Here is an 8012-nt window from a genome sequence, read left to right as displayed (position 1 = left end):
GCAGAGGGTCTCTGATTAAGCTGGGGCCTTCCCTGATGTATGCTGAGGCTGCTGGCATTTCCCAAGTGATACAAGCCAGCAAAGAAAAACCATGACCTGTGACATCCTGCTCTTGAGCAATCTGCTGCGACTCTGACTTCCTGGCCAGGCTTCTTATGGCTTGACAGGCCAGGGGATGCCAGAGAGGAATCCTACCTGTCCCTTACTCAGGAGGCCAGATGGGAACTCTGAGAGCCTCAGTTTCCCCTTCTAAAAAGAAAACAGAATAAGGCCACCAATGCTCTTAAGTCAGTCAAGGGAATATGAAACTCAGTCCTACCTGCCTCCTTGTGTGCGCATTGATTGGCGCTGGATGCTCAAGCCATCCCTGGGGATTACAGAGCATAACTGGAGACAGAAAGGCTTGAACCCAAGACTAGAGGCCTGGCTTGGTGGCAACTGGACCCCCAGAAGCCCCATAAATGCCTAGTGGAAGTAAAAACCCACCCGTAATTCCAGTCTTGGAATGAAGAGACACAGGGGATCCCCAGAACAAGCAGGCTAGCAAGATTAGCTACATCAGTGAGATCTGGGTTTGACTGAGAGACCCTGCCTCAAAGGATAAAGTGGAGAAACAATAAAGAACCTCAGGTGTTCAAGAGCACACATGTGGACACACACTCACATGCATGCACATATATACCACATGAAAGAAAAATCTCAAAAGAAAATCATTCAGAGAAAGTGTTTCATGCGAGGGCCTGACGCACGGGATGGTCCTCGAAAGGCGTCCTACACTCCTGGAATATCTACTTGCCTAGCTGTAGGGCAAACATGGTGCCAGGTTTGAAGACCCTGCCTGGCACTTTCCATCGCTGCACCTGGGGCCATGGGACTTAAGATCCCAACACTGCCATTGAGCAGTGAGGCCTGGGACACTGAGTGGATGGCTGCACACCAACCACCACGCTGCAGGCCTCTGGGAAATGGAGCCTCCGCTCCCATCCATTCCCATCTGGAATGGCTGTGGGTAGAGAGGCACTCCGTGGCTCAGCCTGGTACCAAGCTGCAGAACTATGGGCAAACTGGCCATCTTTGTTGGTTTAAGCCACTCAGTTTTGAGGTTTGGTTTTTTTTGGGGGGGGTGGTTGCTTTGAAACAGGGTCTCAAGTAGTCCAGGTTGGCCTCAAATTCACTTAGTAACCAAAGCTGATTTTGGACTTCTGACCCTCCACCTCCCAGGTACTAGGATTACAGGCATGAGCCACCATGGTTGTTTTATCTTGTGCTGGGGATTGAACTCACGGCTTTGTGCATGTTAGGCAGGTACTTTCCAATCTGAGCTACACTTGTGGCCTGTTCTATGATACTCTGTCCCCTCTGATCATGGGGGGATTCCTTGGATCATGTAAATAAGAACTCTGAGGTCAGGCAGATGACTCAGAGTCTAAAGGAGCTTGCAGCCAAGCCTGGCAACCTGAATTCAATACCTGGGATCCATAAGGTAGGAGAGAACCAGCTCCTCTTTCCTACATACACACAAACGCACACAACACACACACCCCATTCAAAATAAATAAATTTAAACATATATATTTACAATTCTTACCAGCTACTTTTCTCTCCTTCCTTCCTTCTTTCCTTCCTTCTTTCCTTCTTTCCTTCCTTCCTTCCTTCCTTCCTTCCTTCCTTCCTTCCTTCCTTTCTTTCTTAAGATCATAATATGTTGTCTTGAGCCGGGCGGTGGTGGCGCACGCCTTTAATCCCAGCACTTGGGAGGCAGAGGCAGGCGGATCTCTGTGAGTTCGAGACCAGCCTGGTCTACAAGAGCTAGTTCCAGGATAGGCTCCAAAACCACAGAGAAACCCTGTCTCGAAAAACCAAAAAAAAAAAAAAAAAAAAAAAAAAAGTATGTTGTCTTGAACTTCTGGGCTCAAGTCATCCTCCTGTCTCAGCCTCCTGAGTGTTGGGATCACAGACTTGGACCTCCACACCCCTCTTTACTGTCTACTTCTAAAGAAGCACGGGAAGCAGCAAGTGTTTGTGTCGCTCACTTAGGCTAGAGGACTCCCTACCCCAGCCACAGCTCTCTCCACACAGTGCCCAGGGGCTCTAGAATGGGGTGGAGAGCAGGACACCCGGTGTCTCAAAGGACCCAGTAGATTTCTCCCCAAGCAACTGTCCCACATACGTGTTCCAGACCTTGGTCTCCCTGAATCTCAGAACACCCTCCTTCGGGAAAGTGATTCTGGCTGGCTGAGCTGTGTCCTTAGTGCCTAGCTGAAGAAATCAGAAAAGCAAATTAAAAAAACTACAGATGACTCAGCCTCTTGATGCCGTTCCTGTCTGCCCATTAAAGAAGACATTGAAGGACCGGGGCGATGGCTTGGTGTGCAATAGTGTGTGCTGCACAGCTTTATATCAACTTGACACAAACTAAAGTCATCTGAGAGGAGGGGGCCTCAGCCAAGAAAATGCCTCCTTTAAGATCAGGCTGTAAGTGCATGCCTTTAATCCAGAGATACACAGAGAAATCCTGTCTTCAAAAACCAACCAAACAAACAAACAAAAGAAAACCCACATTGTAGGCAAGCTAGTAGAACATTTTTTTTGAGCCCGGTGTTTCTCTGTGTAGCCCTGGCTGTCCTGGAACTCGCTCTGTAGACCAGGTTGGGCTCAAACTCACAGAGATCCACCTACCTCTGCCTCCCGAGTGCTGGGATTAAAAGTGTGCTCTGCCACCGCCTGGCCAAGTAGGACATTTTTTAAATTAGTGATTGACAGGGGAAAGATCTAGCCCATTGTATGCGGCAACATCCTGGGCTGGTGGTCCTGGGTGCTCTAAGGAAGCGGGCAGAGCAACCCATGTGGAACAGGCCAGGAAGCAGCACCCCTCCTGGCTTCTGCATCAGCTCCTGCCTCCAGGTCCCTGCCCTGTTTGAGTTCCTGTCCTGGCTTCCTTCACTGATGGACTACAATGTGGAAGTGTAAGACAAACAGACCTTTTCCAAGCTGTTTTTGGTCATGGTGTTTTACTGCAGCAATAGAAATCCAAGAAAGAATACTTTGTTTTGTTTTGGGTTTTTTTTTGTTTGTTTGTTTGTTTGTTTTGTTTTGTTTTGTTTTGTTTTGGATTTTTGAGACAGGGTTTCTCCATAGATTTTTGGTTCCTGTCCTGGAACTAGATCTTGTAGACCAGGCTGGCCTTGAACTCACAGAGAGCCACCTGCCTCTGCCTCCCCGAGCGCTGGGATTAAAGGCGTGCTGACAGAATACTTTGTAAACAAAGGTTAGGACCTGGTTGAGTTCGAATTGCCAGCACCCATGTAAAAAGCAAGATGTGGCTATAGACACCTATAACCCAGAGCTGTGGGGGTGCAGACAGGATTACTGGGGCTTGTTGGTTGCCAACCTAGTTCAAGACTCAGTGAGAGTCCCTGTCTCAAGGGAATAAGATAAAAAAGAGACAGAGAAGGCCAGGCAGTGGTGGCACATGACTTTAATCCTAGCACTCAGGAGGCAGAGGCAGGCAGATTTCTGTGAGTTCGAGGCCAGCCTGGTCTACAAGATCTAGTTCCAGGACAGGAACCAAAAATCTACGGAGAAACCCTGTCTCAAAACTCCAAAAAAATAAATAAATATAACAAAACAAAACAAAAAAAAAACCAAAATATTCTTTGTTCCAAAGGCTCCAAAGCTACATAGAGAAACCCTGTCTCGAAAAAACTAAAAAGAAAGAAAGAAAGAGAAAAGAAAAGAAAAGAAAAGAAAAGAAAAGGGGGGGACAGAGGACACCAGACATCTTCCCCTGGCCTCCATGTGCAACACACAGACACACACACATGCAGAGACACAAGCAGACACACACAGACACACATACACACACATACACACACCCCAAATTCACCTCCTTCTTAATTCCCACAGCACCATGACCACAATCTAACTAAAACAATGTAAAGAAGGAAAGATGAATTTTCGGCTTGTGGTCTCACAGGGTTTCAGTCCATGAAGTCAGGGGAGTATGTAGGGAAGGGTGTTCACATGACATGGAGGTGGTGACTCACGGCTGACAACTTGCCTCAAACTGGCTTATAATGTCCACAACATCAAGCTTACCCCTCACCACAGAGACAGCCACCTGGATGCAGGAAGGGAACTGGAGTCAGAGGTGAGAAAAGACGGCCTCCAATTCCGGAACATTCCAGTTGTGGGTTGGTGAGTCATGGGCCAGAAAGCAGCTCAGCTTCCAGGACCGTTCATGGGAAGGACAAACAGGACAGACAAGGACTACAGAAGGGCTCGAGGAAGTCAAAGGCTCTTAAAAGGTAGTGACCGTGGATGGCCAGCTGGGCTACACGCGTAACCCCCACCACGTCTCATCCTTTTGCCAGGTGAGAATTCAGTCCACTCTGTCAATCACCAGTCGCAAGAGTGAGACCGCACGACTGGGAACCGGCTGACCCCAAAGCTGAACCCTGGAGGCCCGTCTTGCCCACAGCCTTGACTTCCATTATCTCCATCCATGACAAGGTGTCCCCTGGCGAAGCCAGGGTCACTGATAACTCCTGTGATGTCCAGATGACAGGAGAACCAATGCCCAGAGACCTGTGGCCTTCCCTAGACTTCTCCATCGAGGCTTGGAAGATACCAGAAGAAAGAGGAACCTTGACTCCCCAGCTCCCTCCTCCCGTGTGTCCCCAACAGTACCTAGGAGTTGTCTGGGTGTCTGCTTGACTGCTTCCTCTTCCCAGCATCCCTAGCTTCCCCCTGAAATCTGTCTTGGGACTTTTGATGCCCCCGTGGTTTGGCTTTGTCATCCACTCTGAAATGCAAGACAATACACTAAGCCTGGAATAGTATTCTTTTGATAAAATCTCAGTGCCTTAGGTGGCACACCAGGCCTCCTTGGGCAAACTTCTCTCTACACACCTCCCTTCTCTCCCCACCCAGGGCTTCCTCTATGGTTATATTCTTCCTCAATCTCAAATCCAGGAGCTTTTCCACCTCAGGGCCTTTCCACTGGCTAGTCTTGCTTTCTGAGGCTTCCGACTTATTCCACTCAGTTGGAGTCGGGGGGCATTTCCTCAGGGAAGCTGTTCCCACCCAACCTCTTCTTTGTAGACACTCTATTCCGGAGTCCAGATCAGGCTATTTCACAGACTGAACTTTTTTTTTTTTTTTTTTTTTTTGAGACAGGATCTCTATATGTATCCCTGACTGCCTAGAAATTGACTGACTATGTACACCAGGTTGGACTTGAACTCACAGAAATCCACCTGCCTCTGCCTCATTAGCGCTGGGATACACCAGGTTGGACTTGAACTCACAGAAATCCACCTGCCTCTGCCTCACTAGCGCTGGGATTAAAGGTGTGCACCATCACATCACAGACTGGGCCCTGAGCCTCTACTGGACAGAGGATCCCTGGGTAGAAAGCTGTGTGCCTGGAACCCTTTGCTAGCCTGCGCTTGGCTCAGGTTGTTTTGGGGAGGGTCACTATGAAGACAATACCTGGAGCAGTAATCTGGTGTAGTCCGGAAGGCTCTAGAACCAGGAAGGACCTCGAAAATATACCCTACATAGCTAACTGTCTAACTAAGCTGAAGGTTTCCCAAGGCACTGCAGACAGCAAGAAGTAACCTGCCCATTGTGAGGGCAACTCGGCCCCAAGGTATCAGGCTTAGTGCAAAAGTAGGCTTTGGAGGACCAGCCTTGGAACCAACCATCACAAGGCATACTTTTGTTTCCTGAAACATATGTGTCCAGGCTAATGCCCTCCCAGAGGAGACTCTCTTACGTGAGAGAGAAAGCCTAAATCTATAGCACAGGATGGGCTCACTCTGGACAAGTGGCCACGTGGATGGAATAAAAACCCAAATCACTAGTCATGAGTGACAGCCCTGGGAAGCCCTACAGAACTCTCAGGTTGACACCAATACCCATTTCACAGATGAGGAAATAGAGCTGCGGGGTGAGCATGGTGAGGCCCCTCAAAGGTCATGTCTGAGATCCAGCAGCCATTGTAGCAAGAGTGGGAGGCGGGGACCGTAGGAGGCTGGGTCACTAAGGACACTCCCGGGCCCCTCAGGAGTAAGTCCGCATTGTCTGAGGACTGGAAGTTACCATGAGAGCAGGTTGACCCATGGTTCACTTACTCGCCCTGGTTCCCCCACCACAGTTGAGTCAAGGCTACAGCCTCTTTAGACAAGGCTGCTCAGTTGGGGATTTTCTATCTGCCAGAACCATGAGCCAGAATACACTTTTTTCTTAATAAATTTCCCAGTCTCAAGTGTTGAGTCCTAGCAACAGATGACGATAGTCTTCCAAGGGATCAAGCAAGCTCTCTGGTTGGTCACTGGGAGAGCTGGGATTTGAACCTACGTCTGAGCACCGGTTCCCTAGGTGCAAGGGGAGACACACAGAACCTCTGCATGAACACTCTCACACCTACTCCTGGTGAGGATGGCATTCTCACTGTTGGGAAGCAAGGTCCAGAGGGAGAAGTTCGGGGAACTCAGCCCCCTTGTCCCATCACAGGGACCAGTGCCAGGTCTTGGGATTCTTTCTACAGGACTGCTTTGGGAAGAAACAGCATCAAAGAACTGAACACTTACCAACTGTGGGCAACTGTTCAGGAAGAGGTGGGGGCGGAGTCCCTCACCACACAATGTTGCCCCCTTGAAAGCAAGGGTCTCTTTCACTGTCCTGGACATCAGAACAGATAGAGCTTAGGAAGGGCCCCGTCAGGAGAGCTCTGGCTCCTGGCCTGACTACATGGCCAACCAGAAGCTGCTTCAGTGTCAGGCTGAGGGTAAGGCACAGGTGTGGGCGGGCGACCGTCATCCTAGGAATGGAGTAGCCAGAAGCCAGTGAGGGGAGACTCTGGGCTAACTACCTACAGCTGGAGCTCTGTCCGCCCTTAGTGGTGTGCAGAGTGGCGGGGCCTCTCCTCCTCAGCCATAGAAGCCTTGGGTTCCATAGACCCCTGGCTCCTCCAGCAACACAGTTTCCCCTTTCCCAAAGCTGTGTGGCCCAAACCTGCCTAGAGAGGCCCAGGAGTCTTTCTACAAATACCAAAGGCAGCCTTGTGAGCAGAGACCATTTATTCCCAGCATCCTCAGTGGCTAGGCCTTCATTGGGAAGGAGGACACGGCCTGGATGAACACGGAGAGATTTAAGGGACACACTGCTGGCCACAGACCCCTTACCTTCAGCTGTGAGTGCCATATACATGGAGTCTCCCTGCTTGGGGGAAGAGAGACCGCTGCCAGCCTCGGTGCTCAGGGGTTCCTCATCTCTCATATTCTGCGATCAATCTGCAGCCTCACACTTCCACATTTTAGAGGGCCAAAAATCATGTGAAGGATCACTTTGCAAAGGAACATGTCACTCTGTTGAAGTGTGTGGCAGTCTAGCATGGTGGCTCAAACCTAAAATCACTCATAAACTAATGGAGGCAGGTCAAAGGTTCAGGGTCAGTCTGGGCTACATATTGTGTTTGAGACTAACATAGAATACAAAAAAAAAAAAAAAAAAAAAAAAAAGATCCTATCTAAAGAGAGGGGGCGAAGAGAGAGAGTTTGGCAATATCTTCCACTCAGGAGTGTGGCGTCCATATGGTCATCATGACATGGCTTTAGGGTCACTGTGTATGCCCACACACCCACTGTGTCCTTGCACAAGGCAATTGGGCAACTACCCAGCCCCCACACACATCCCTTCTGGCCAGGATCCCGAACCTGGTAGAAGGCCTCTGGTGATGCCCTGGTGGCACCCAGCTCCTCTGATGTTCCCCCAAAGATCCAGGCAGTTTCAGAAACTCCCCTTGTGATTCCTTACAGGGCCCCAGCTTCCTCCAGAGAGTGAGCAGCTAGTGAGTAAACAGAACTCTCCCTGCCTGGCCCAAGGGTAAGTCCAGAGTCCCCGGGTGGCCACAGACCAGCAGCCTGATGTGTCATCCCATCCCGCGGGCTGCTTGTTTGTTAGCAGAGGCTGCAGGTCCCTGGGAGCGAGCCAGGCTGGCAGTCACA

Source organism: Chionomys nivalis, chromosome 11 (genome assembly GCF_950005125.1).
Source record: "Chionomys nivalis chromosome 11, mChiNiv1.1, whole genome shotgun sequence".
NCBI classification, from domain to species: Eukaryota; Metazoa; Chordata; class Mammalia; order Rodentia; family Cricetidae; genus Chionomys; species Chionomys nivalis.
Note: the sequence above shows the minus strand (reverse complement) of the source record.